This window comes from Anabrus simplex, chromosome 2, assembly GCF_040414725.1.
Source record: "Anabrus simplex isolate iqAnaSimp1 chromosome 2, ASM4041472v1, whole genome shotgun sequence".
Lineage (NCBI taxonomy): Eukaryota > Metazoa > Arthropoda > Insecta > Orthoptera > Tettigoniidae > Anabrus > Anabrus simplex.
The window spans coordinates 513,530,901-513,542,008 of NC_090266.1; the positions used below are offsets into that span (position 1 = coordinate 513,530,901).

Sequence of the window (11,108 nt, forward strand, 5' to 3'; positions counted from 1 at the left end):
ATTTTAGTAATAATAATAACCTTACTGGCTTTACGTCCCATTGCCTACTTTGACGGTTTTCAGAGACACCGAGCTGCCGAGATTTAGTCCCGCAGGAGTTCTTTTACGTGGTAGTAAATCCACCGACACGAGGCTGACGTACTTGAGCACCTTCAAATACCACCGGACTGAGCCAGGATCGAACCTGCCAAGTTGGGTCAGAGGCCAGCGCCTCAATCGCGTGAGCCGTTCAGCCCGGCTGTAGATATTTTTACATATTCTTAACAATATTACATAGTTGTATATATTATGTGAAGAATGTAACATTGTTGTGCAAACTGTATGTAGGTAATTATTTAAAAAAAGTTTCAGCAAGTTCAATCTTCAGACTACAGGGTGTTTTATATATTTATATTACATTATATATATGTTTTTATATGCTATAATATTGATGTGTAATGGTAGCTTATCATGTAAGTAAATATGGAGGCAAGCATGTCAAAATTAATTTCTAAGTCCGTCTCTGTGGCGTAGTGGTTAGTGTGATTAGCTGCCACCCTCGGAGGTCCGAGTTCGATTCCCAGCTCTGTCACGAAATTTGAAAAATGGTACGAAGGCTGGAACGGGGTCCACTCAGCCTCGGGAGGTCAACTGAGTAGAGAGGGGTTAGATTTCCACCCCAGCCATCCTCGAAGTGGTTTCCGTGCTTTCCCACTTCTCCTCCAGGCAAATGCCATATGGTACACAACTTAAGGCAACGGGCGCTTCCTTCCCTTTTCCTCATCTACCTCTTGCAATCTTCCAATTCCCGCCCACAAGGCCCCTGTTCAGCATAGCAGATGAGGCCTCCTGGGCGATGTATTGGTCCTCCATCCCAGTTGTATCCCCCGACCCAAAGTCTCACGCTCCAGGACACTGCCCTTGAGGCGGTAGAGGTGGGATCCCTCGCTGAGTCCGAGGGAAAAACCAACCCTTCAGGGTAAACGGATTAAGTAAGTTAATTTCTATTATGTTTTTTGCTAGCGGCTTTACGTCGCACCGACACAGATAGGTCTTATGGCGACGATGGGATAGGAAAGCATAGGAGTTGGAAGGAAGTGGCCGTGGCCTTAATTAAGGTACAGCCCCAGCATTTGCCTGGTATGAAAATGGGAAACCACGGAAAACCATCTTCAGGGCTGCCGACAGTGGGATTCGAACCCACTATCTCCCGGATGCAAGCTCACAACCGCATGCCTTTAACCGCACGGCCAACTCGCCCGGTACTTTCTATTATTGTAATGTACATATTGCACCCTTTGCAATCAATCAATCAAGCAATCAATCAATCAATCAATCAATCAATCAATCAATCAATCAATCAATCAATCAATACTGATCTGCATTTAGGGCAGTCGCCCAGGTGGCAGATTCCCTATCTGTTGTTTTCCTAGCCTTTTCCTAAATGATTTCAAAGAAATTGGAAATTTATTGAACATCTCCCTTGGTAAGTTATTCTAATCCCTAACCCCCCTTCCTATAAATTAATATTTGCCCCAGTTTGTCCTCTCGAATTCCAACTTTATCTTCATATTGTGATCTTTCCTACTTTTGTAAACGCCACTCAAACTAATTCGTCTACTAATGTCATTCCACGCCATCTCTCCGCTGACAGCTCGGATACAAAACATCTAAATTATTCTGCCATCTGCTTATATAAGCGGTGAATATTTTTGCCACCTTGTCTGATATTGCTGCGGATATTGTGTGTGCGCCTCGCTCGGGAGATAGGAGGCGGGGGTTCTGGCCTGTGAAAATCCTAACTAGCAAGGTACGGCAGAATAACATTACTAAGTGATGAGAGCTGCATGTGAAGTGCAGGGAAGATTTCAGCGGCTTTCGTTAGCATGTAATAATTTGTGTTTCCGTTCTTATTTTATTGTCATGTAGGTTCTTCTGGACAGTCTTCGGACTTAAATATATTTCCTCATGGAGAACAGTTTAACCGAAAGGGAGCACGAGTGGTTACCGTCGTGATTTTCCCCTTAAATTTAAATTCGGTGACAGATTTGCTTAGCCTTCTAAATTTAACTTGCATTTTCGGTTTTTATGTTCTCCGACTTAGTCATCTGGTGGCATGGTCTTAGCCTCTGATTCATTGGGCCTTAAGCACACTTAGGATTTTGTATCTTCACTTTCGGGGGTGATTGATTTTCCGCCTTTTTTCTGTCTTGGTTGTCGGCCTTTTCTTTTTTTAAAGAACGTTTTTCTCATTTTATGTGGTGGAGTAGTACGGGCCTTGTGCCGCTGTGTGTGCTTCCGTTTGAGTGTAACCTTGCCATTAGGCAAACTATTAGGTACTGCAGTGTGATAACTGTAAGGTAATTTATCTAGCCAATTATGGGGCAATTTTGCACTACTGTGTAACATGTATTGCCGGGTTGTACTTCGTGATTTGTAAATATTCTATGAGACGTGGTCTCCTTCTCTGGTAGGAAACTTCTCGATAAAGTTGAGGCTAGCCTCCACTTGGTATAAGATTGCAAGCTCTGAAAAACTGACTATGTTTTGAAACGTGATTTACCTGCCTGACTGATTATAACTTTCTGGAGCTCCTATGCTCACTCTTAGTAGTTTGTCCAGGGCTTCTAAGCTCTTTCGTAATTTGTTCAGGGCTGACGAGCTCTCTTACACTTAATATTCTAATATGATATATTTCTAAATTTTAAATATTACTGAGCACCAATGCTCTTCTTATGTTCGAGCTTCTAGCTCTCTTTCTACTATCGTGTTAATTTGCCGTGGGTTAAATATTTTTATCCGTGAGAAAATAAATAAATAAAAAATTGTTAGAATAACTATACTCAGATTTTTGCCTTGTCCGACCATTCACCCTTCAGGCTTCCTTCCCTCTTCTAACCACAGGAAACTCCGGAATAATAATAATAATAATAATAATAATAATAATAATAATAATAATAATAATAATAATAATAATAATAATAATAATAATAATAATAATAATAATAATAATAATAATAAATCTTACCGTGGTACGTACTGGACGGCTCATTAAGACATCTCTCTGCGACATACTCTTCGGACAGCCCATTACACCGAATCGCCTTGCTTCTTCGCCAATGTTGGACTCACAAGGGTCATGTGTCCGTTCGGGAAGATTGTACTTTGGGGGTATTCTTTCTCACTTCACTGTAACACGGAATATTGTTTCTTGAGGAAGTTTCCGTATCTCTCCTTATCGAGGGACTTGTGTCGTTAGGCTGTGTGAAATAAATATACGGACACGTCCCTCTGTTCTGCTGAAGAATTCAGGGATGTGGAGATAACCTGATATCAGAGCAAACTAACGTATCTCACGACCTTTTTAATTGGACAAACAGCAAGCCCTGGGTTGAACATGATGTTGTTAACTTAAGGTAAAGAGTAGATAAAGTACTGTAGGACCAAGCCCAGTTCCATAGAGAAATTACAGTATGACGCTGGTAGTGGAAGACGTTGCTTCACGAAAGACCGGGGCCGGTATCGTATAGATTGTAGTACGATAATTATTGTTACACATTTGACTCGTCTGAGTTACCATCTGATTGATAATGGTGACGATTGTTGTTATAAGACGGAAAACAACGATATTTTTTTTTCAAGTTGCTTTACGTCGCACCGATACAGATAGGTCTTATGGCGACGATGGGACAGGAATGGGCTAGAAGTGGGAAGGAAGCGGCCGTGGCCTTAATTTAGGTATAGCCCCAGCATTTTCCTGGTGTGAAAATGGGAAACCACGGAAAACCATCTTCAGGGCTGCCGACAGTGGGGTTCGAACAACACCGAGATTATAAGTCCTATAATTCGAATGAATAATTAAAAATAAGATAGTAGAAAACGTGCATTAGGTTGTTCATGAAATGGCTTCATTATTTACATTCCATACCATTTCCGTAGTAGGCAAGGTGCTCTCTGATAGAACAGAAATTATTGCTGATTTATTCAACTGTCGTCGTCGTAATGTTAGCTGTTGCTGCATTTCAAGGTTAGGGACATTTTGGTCGTCCTACACACTCCCCCCACCGCCCACATACAAGATAAGACCTCAGTGTGTCCGTAAAGTCATGCTGCGGTTTGGGAGCCGTATAACTTCTAAAGCACTGGTGTCAAGGCTTGTCCGCGCTAGGCGCAGTTTCCGCGCTAGAAATACCTGTGCACGAGGGCGCTTCCCCTCAGCCGGCTTGTACTTCCCCACGTTTCTGAGTCAGAGCAGTGCACGCCTACCGGTGACAGGCTCCATGTACATGTACTATGGTGAAAGTCAACTCAAGAGCTGAGGAAAAGTAGGTATCCATCCTCGTGTGAGCACTTCCCCTGTTTCTCCTTCCGTGTCGGTTTTCCTTCTCCGCCACAACCGGCTTACTATTAACGTCGAGCGTCTATCTGACAAACACTTCATTCTCAAATAGTGTAGCATCAAGAGAAATTACTTCCTTTCACATCGTTGTACTTCGATTACGTACCGTACCTATTTATTCCTTTATTGATCATGTACAACCTACATATTACTGACGAATACCGAGAAAAGAGAAGCAAGGTTTATTTTTTTATTATTTCTTATTTCCGTCGCCATAAGACACATCTGTGTCGGTGCGACGTAATGAAAATAGCATACATATATATTTTTTTCATAATGCAATTTGTGTGAGGCACATGGGGAGTTATAACGAAAAGAATGCATAAGTATACGATTCCGCTCTCGTGCAACGACTGTCAGTGGCAGTGTCTCTCACTTCAACAAGCTGAAAACCCACCGGCGAGTGGGAATGCAAAATACAGGGTTTCCAGTAATGTAAATATTGCCTCGTCATTCGGAAGGTAAAAACGAACTAATGATCTCCTCATGACAACATTTCTGCAGGCAGAGGATAGTTACGAATGTAAAGTAGGGTACAAATTATTTATTATTATTTCGAGTACGCTAATAATCCTATACTTATACCGTGTTAAGGTCCTTCCTGCTTTACTTACGGCGAGTGCATAGATCGAACTGCGCTGACACATACGCCTATTGATGAACACCAAAACGAACACATAAATATGTGTCACATAAATATGGCAGTCCGCCTCTGTGGTGTAGCGTGATTAGCTGCCACCCCCGGAGGCCCGGGTTCGATTCCCGGCTCTGCCACGAAATTTGAAAAGTGGTACGAGGGCTGGAACGGGGTCCACTCAGCCTCGGGAGGTCAACTGAGTAGAGGTGGGTTCGATTCCCACCTCAGCCATCCTGGAAGTGGTTTTCCGTGGTTTCCCATTTCTCCTCCAGGCGAATGCCGGGATGGTACCTACCTTAAGGCCACGGCCGCTTCCTTCCCTCTTCCTTGCCTGTCCCATCCAATCTTCCCATCCCTCCACAAGGCCCCTGTTCAGCATAGCAGGCGAGGCCGCCTGGGCGAGGTACTGGTCATACTCCCCAGTTGTATCCCCCGACCAAGAGTCTGAAGCTCCAGGACACTGCCCTTGAGGCGGTAGAGGTGGGATCCCTCGCTAAGTCCGAGGGAAAAACCGAACCTGGAGGGTAAACAGATGATGATGATAAATATGGCATACAGCTTACAAGGGGCATTCCCTATTCGTCAACACCGATTTCGCTCAAATTTACAGAACATACAGGGCTTGGCTAGAAATGATAGTACCCGAAGGGGGAACTCCAGATGGCCAAGCGTACAGAAAATAAAAATATAAATGTTGACGCGGCTCGCGCACCGTATAAGCTACTTACGTTAGTGTGCGCACGCCGAGCAGTAGTTGGTGTAGCGGTAAGAGGTCGGACTAGTTCTGCCATGGTCGTGGGTTCGACTCCCCGCGTGGAAGCCATTTTTGTTCTCAATTTTCATATTATTTTATATTGAAAATGAAAATGAAAACCTACAACCTGTTTTCCAATCATTGATCGGGTCAGGAATGAAATGAGTGAATCATATATAGGCTATTAGTACGATGGGGTCGCCACTCCCAAAGTGATTTACTAATGACTGATAGATGCTATGGAATGAGAATGGAGAGTGTTGATGGAATGAAAGATGGCAGGGAAACCCGGAGTACCCGGAGAAAAACCTGTCCCGTCTCCGCTTTGTCCAGCGCTAATCTCACATGGAGTGTTCGGGATTCGAACCACGGTATCCAGCGGTAACAGGCCGACGCGCTGCCGTCTGAGCCACGAAGGCTCCTATTTTATATTATATACCGTAGATTGTATTATATATACATTATATATTATATTATTTTTATATTATTGTATTTATTTATTTATTTATTTATTTATTTATTTATTTATATGTAAAAGGCATATAGGACGTCATTTTTTCATGAGCGCATAATTGTAGAAAATTTGGAGTTGCGAACTTTCCCGACGTGTTCAAACAGGAATTCTTTTTTCTCCTTTATTGTCTATCTCCCCTCCTCGGGGAATGTGCCATAAACGTGAATAGTCTTTTCACAATAAGATTCGTTTTCACCTGACAAGTGAAAGTTGCACCCGGCGGCTGTACACGAACAATAGATTCTTGCGCAGGTGTCCCTGACCTTTAGGGACGACGCTATCTAGGGGGCTCATTTGTTCGCTAGCTCTTGGCCAAGTAACTTGAATTGTGCGAGAATACTGTTAGAATAGTCTGGAAGATATCGACATTGTTGTGAAATGAAATTGTGAGGAAAATATTATGGAAAAATCGACAATGTCGAACAAGAGTGAAATTGTTAATATGCCTGGAACTTCGACAGAAAATGAACAGGAGCCAGACGATAGCATCCACAGCGAAGCGTCGAAGCTACGATTGAAGACGGCGATGGATTATTGTTTACATCTTTTGGCCGAAGAAAATCTAATCTCATCAGAAAGTGCCGAAGTGATAACCGAAGAACACATTCAAATGGGACATAAAATACACGAGAAAGTCGGAGTATCAGTTTATATGCGACGAAGAGTTGATCTGGCGCGAAGAAATCGACCAAGAAGAAGAATATCAAATGTTGGAGGGTGCCAGATCGTCGTCAAGTGATGAGTATGAACCCGATGATAAAAAAAATGAAAGAGTATCCAGATTACGTTCCACTCGACTACAACATAATGGTGGTTAATCTAGCCAAAGCGCATCCAACTTGCGGTTAAAAAGTTTGTAAACGAAAGGAGCATCTCTCTTGAAGCATATGCGAGATTTGAAAATTTGGGAGCAACATATTAAAAATGGTGGAACTCGAAAGGATAAATACAGTACAATTGACTCGTGGACATATGATCGCTTCGTAGAAGCGCGATGTTGTAACTAGCAAGTCACCACAAGAAACTTACAACAATGGGCACCTGCTGCTGCCAGTCAATTTCCAGAGTTGAAATTCAAAGCAACCGAATCGTGGGTCATCGACTTTAAACAAAGGCATAAGATTCGTCAGAGGAAAATTACAAGATTTGTGTCGGAAGAAGAGACAGGTACACAACAGGAAATCCTTGCTGCGGCAGATACGTTCCGACTCCAAACTCGAGCTCTCATTCCTCAATACGACAAGGATTTTGTCATCAACACTGATCAAATGGAAATGAAATGTAATACTCTCTTTAACGGCGCGTATAATATATTTACATTCGTATATTCTCTTTCCACGTTGCCAGTACCAGTCGACGTATAATCGAACCCTGGAACACTTGGGGGTAAAAACGGTTTTCGTAAAAAGAAAGGATATGAACAAAGTAACCCACTCATATACAGCGCAATATGCTATGACCCTTTCCGGAAAGCTATTGCCAAAAGTTTACGTATGCTTACAAGAAAATACTGGCTCTTTTGGACCGAGGATTCAAAAAACGGTGGATGAATACGAAGCAAAATACAAGAATGTCGTCATCACTTCTTCAAAATCAGGAAAACTGACAACAGCGTTGTATGCTAATTTTTTAACGGATGTCATGAAACCGTACGTACAAGAGAACAAATTTCTTCTGCTGATTGACTCGTGGGGAGGACAAACAAATCCACAATTATACGACGAACTCTTCCTAGATGAAGAAGGATTGCCAACGTGTAGCATCGAAGTAATTCCCCATAAATGTACTCCACTGGCGCAACCCTGTGATGTATATTTTTATCGTCAGGTCAAAAACTTGATTTAAAAAATACAAAATTGCTCTCATCTCATTGAGCAAGGAAAAGAAATAACTTCCCGAGAAGACTGCATATAAATACATTCGATTGTTCATCATCAATTATCCACGCCAATATTCGGTAACATGTTACGTTACGCGATGAGATAATGCGTTATGAATGTCAATCAAGAATGTTTTTCTATGGAGATGTTGAAACAACGATGTGGTTGTAAAAATGCGGGGTTTATAACTTGAGCTAGATGCAGAAATAATTATTGTTTCCCCTGTTTCTACGATAAATATCATCCCGACACATGTAAATCATCGAATGTCAATGAATAAAGTTTTAAATTTTCATGTACAAAGTCTTTTCGTACGCGCTTTAATTACAATCCGTTATTGAAAAGTCTGAGAATGAAATCCCAATTTTTTACCTTTTCTGTGCCTTTTGAGTTTAAATAAATAAATAAATAAATAAATAAATAAATAAATAAATAAATAAATAAATAAATAAATAAATAAATAAATAAATTGAATTATTCACCTCTTTGCTTAATTGGAAAATGCATAATATACAAGTTGAGAGGAAAATAAAACAAATAGTCTCCACACAGTGAGTCGCACCCACGACCATCGAATTCCTAGTCCGAGCTCTTACCGCTACACCAACTACTGCTCGGCGTGCGTACCCTAACGTAAGTGGCTTATACGGCACGAGAGCCGCGGCAACATTTATATTTTTATTTTTTATTTCTATACGCTTAACCATCTTGAGTTCCCACTTCGGGTATTTTCATATCTAGCCAAGCCCTGCATGTTCAATAAATTTGAGCGATATCGGTGGTGGCGAGAGGTGAATGCCCCCTTGTTAGTTGAGTTAGCCTGCACTTTGTTTTACCTTTCTAATCGCCTTGATTGCTTGTTTACATAATTCGACACTTTCTTATAACTAAAACTAAATTTTCAGTGATTTTAGGGAGATGTGTCGTCAGAAACATTCACGACATATGTAAACAACCACAGGGCAGCACATACGATATAGTACCACAAGAAAATATACGAATTCCTACAAATTCCGCGCGAGCCGTGTAAACATTGTACGTAGAAACGCCAGTCAGCTGCGCGGTTTTTTCACCACTTCATCCACAGTCCACAGCACATTCCCATCTCGTAGGCTACTGTAAACGTCTAGAACAATTTGTTTAGACTTCTTACTTCATCCCCCCCCCCCCCCCAACCACTTTTATTAGCTTTAAAGTATTTCAGTGGTGACTCAAGCGTCACAGCATCAAGCACGTGCTGCTTACAGCTGGCAGCCATTATGAATATTGAGCATGCTGTTACAGTCAGTATTGCCAACAGTTTTCTTGGATCTATTTTCACGTCGTAAAAATTATGCGAACTTAACAGCGATGAAAAGAATTCGAACAAAGCTTAGCAAGTACAGAATGCAATAAGATATCAAGCTCATGTTAAATTATTATATATTTTGCTATGAATACCATCGAGAACAATGACTATTCACAGCCATCTGCGTATGAAAGATACAAGTTGGTAACGAACCCGAATAACATACAACTTGTGAAATATTTTTCATATTTTCAGGGCAAAAATTTGTAATTGGTGAACTCAGTTCACCATAATATCTGTCCGGCTCCATGGCTAAATAGTTAGCGTGCTGGCCTTTGGTCACAGGGGTCCCGGTTTCGATTCCCGGCAGGGTTGGGAATTTTAACCATCATTGGTTAATTCCACTGGCACGGGGCTGGGTGTATGTGTCGTCCTCATCATCATATCATCCTCATCACGACGCGCAGGTCGCCTACAGGAGTCAAATCAAAAGACCTGCACCTGGCGAGCCGAAGTCCTGGGACACCTCCCGACACTAAAAGCCATACGCCATTTCATTTACCATAATATCTAAGCAAACTCAGGGAAGCTCCTGACTTCAGAAACAAGCAATAAACCCAGGAACTATTTACCGCTGCGAAGTCTCTTCGTTGACCAGAAGTCTGGCTAACATCAAAGGGTCCGCTTAGGTCTTGAGTTGACTCTCAGTGATGTGCTTGAGCCCGGGTCGAGCTGCTCGAACAGACGACGTCAGAGTTCGAACAAGTTCGATCTTTGTTCGAGCTTTTGTGCGCGCCGCAACCTAGCGGCTTGCTCTCACTAACACCCAGAACATTTGAGAAGGATGTGTAATAGTATTATGCTGGACAGTACCGATGATGATGATGATGCTTGTTGTTTAAAGGGGCCTAACATCTAGGTATTTTGTACATAATATAATTTCGACACATATCTGTATATTAGAGACAGTCCGAATTTGTACTTGTGCGATGATTCGTTACAAATACTTCTATCAAAACAGGCTAAACCAATCGTCTACTAAAATGTGCTGCTTGGGCTGTATAAATACATAAAAAGGGAAAACATTACACGTGTCGAAATAGTTCCATATTTGAATGGTTATAAGACTAAAAAATTATGATATTTTGTCTTCAGTTGTTGACACATTGGTCATCGGTTCATGCGAATCACCTGCACTAGTACTGAAAATAAGATAGTGACTGTTTTGTTTGTTCCGGATAGGTTCGAAAACTACTGGTAAGGATACACCTCGAAATTCTGAGTCACGGAAGGGATACTTTTGATTTTGATATATTTCACGCAATCAGATAATTAACATTGCTGCATAATAATATTTATAACTATTTGTGTACACGATTGTTGGGATATCAATCCTTTCTTAGTCAAATTCGTTTTCTTCTTCTCCTACCGCTTTTCTCAAATCTGTGGGGTTGTTGGTGTGAACTGTGTCACACATATGTGGATTTGGCCCTGTTTTACGGCCGGAAGCCCTTCCTGACGCCAACCCGATATGGAGCGCTGTAATTACTATTGCGTGTTTCTGCGGTGGTTGGTAGTGTGGTATTGAATCCAAACGGCTCACATCATTGGCATAGAATATTAAATATGATAGGAAGTTGTGGGAATAATAAAGTGA

At 41.6% G+C, this 11,108-nt stretch overlaps 1 pseudogene; it reads left to right on the forward strand.

The window, feature by feature from the left end:
• The first annotated feature begins 7,170 nt into the window (after positions 1-7,170).
• On the forward strand, positions 7,171-8,269 carry LOC136863585 (uncharacterized; annotated as a pseudogene).
• The last annotated feature ends 2,839 nt before the right edge of the window (positions 8,270-11,108 follow it).